Consider the following 1,247-nt stretch of genomic DNA (forward strand, 5'->3'; position numbering starts at 1 on the left):
CAGCTAAATTTGAAGGCAGGCTTGGCCCACAGTTGGAGAACTGGCTCGACATACACCCAGGAGTCAAGCAGACTTTATTTCTGCTGCAGCCTCTGCTGGTCAGGGTGTCTGGGCTTTTCCACCCCCCACCCTTCACCACCACCAATGCCAGCAGCTGAGGCACACAGCCAACCTCACTGTCAAGGTTCAGTGATGCTGCAGTCATAGCAGAAGTTGAAATTGGTGGGGGGCGGGGGGATGGGAGGAGGCTGCTCGGGAATAGGCACATTCTCCAGCTCCAACAACCGCAGCTTGGTCTCCATCGTCAGCAGCTGCTCCAGGTCCAGCCGAGTCTGCTCACTGCCCATGGGACTGCCTAGCAGGGCACTCAGCCCATCTGTCCACAGGTGGAACTGGGGACAGAGCCAGCTCTGTGAGAGCCTGCCCATCTCTGCCCTGGCCCGTCTGCCCAACTTGGCTCAGCCTGGCCCAGACGCTCACCTCCCGTTTGGATGGGGCAATGAAGTTGAGGTACGCCTCTGCCTCCCCATGGTCATAGCTGATGGAGAAGGCTAACTCATAGAGGTCCTGGGGAAGGCAGGGAGTGGCAGTTCCACTCCCTGCCTTCCCCAGGACCTCTATGAGTTAGCCTTCTCCATCAGCTATGACCATGGGGAGGCAGAGGCGTACCTCAACTTCATTGCCCCATCCAAACGGGAGGTGAGCGTCTGGGCCAGGCTGAGCCAAGTTGGGCAGACGGGCCAGGGCAGAGATGGGCAGGCTCTCACAGAGCTGGCTCTGTCCCCAGTTCCACCTGTGGACAGATGGGCTGAGTGCCCTGCTAGGCAGTCCCATGGGCAGTGAGCAGACTCGGCTGGACCTGGAGCAGCTGCTGACGATGGAGACCAAGCTGCGGTTGTTGGAGCTGGAGAATGTGCCTATTCCCGAGCAGCCTCCTCCCATCCCCCCGCCCCCCACCAATTTCAACTTCTGCTATGACTGCAGCATCACTGAACCTTGACAGTGAGGTTGGCTGTGTGCCTCAGCTGCTGGCATTGGTGGTGGTGAAGGGTGGGGGGTGGAAAAGCCCAGACACCCTGACCAGCAGAGGCTGCAGCAGAAATAAAGTCTGCTTGACTCCTGGGTGTATGTCGAGCCAGTTCTCCAACTGTGGGCCAAGCCTGCCTTCAAATTTAGCTGGCAAATGAGATGGGGCATCGGGGCAAGATCACTGCCTGGGGCCACAAACCTGGGCTGCTGTGGTTGAG

General features: G+C 59.1%; 2 long non-coding RNA genes across 2 annotated transcripts; one reads left to right on the top strand and one right to left on the bottom strand.

Moving 5' to 3' along the window:
- Positions 1–55: 55 nt before the first annotated feature.
- LOC123394291 lies at positions 56–580 on the bottom strand. The gene is made up of 2 exons (XR_006609007.1): positions 481–580; positions 56–392 (listed from the first exon to the last, which is right to left on the bottom strand). It is a non-coding gene; the product is annotated as an uncharacterized LOC123394291 (long non-coding RNA).
- Positions 581–599: 19 nt separating this feature from the next.
- On the top strand, positions 600–1,124 carry LOC123394292. Its single transcript, XR_006609008.1, has 2 exons — positions 600–699; positions 788–1,124. It is a non-coding gene; the product is annotated as an uncharacterized LOC123394292 (long non-coding RNA).
- The last annotated feature ends 123 nt before the right edge of the window (positions 1,125–1,247 follow it).

This window comes from Mustela putorius, unplaced genomic scaffold (genome assembly GCF_011764305.1).
Source record: "Mustela putorius furo isolate JIRA1106 unplaced genomic scaffold, ASM1176430v1.1 tig00002343_pilon_pilon_pilon, whole genome shotgun sequence".
Taxonomy (NCBI): Eukaryota; Metazoa; Chordata; class Mammalia; order Carnivora; family Mustelidae; genus Mustela; species Mustela putorius.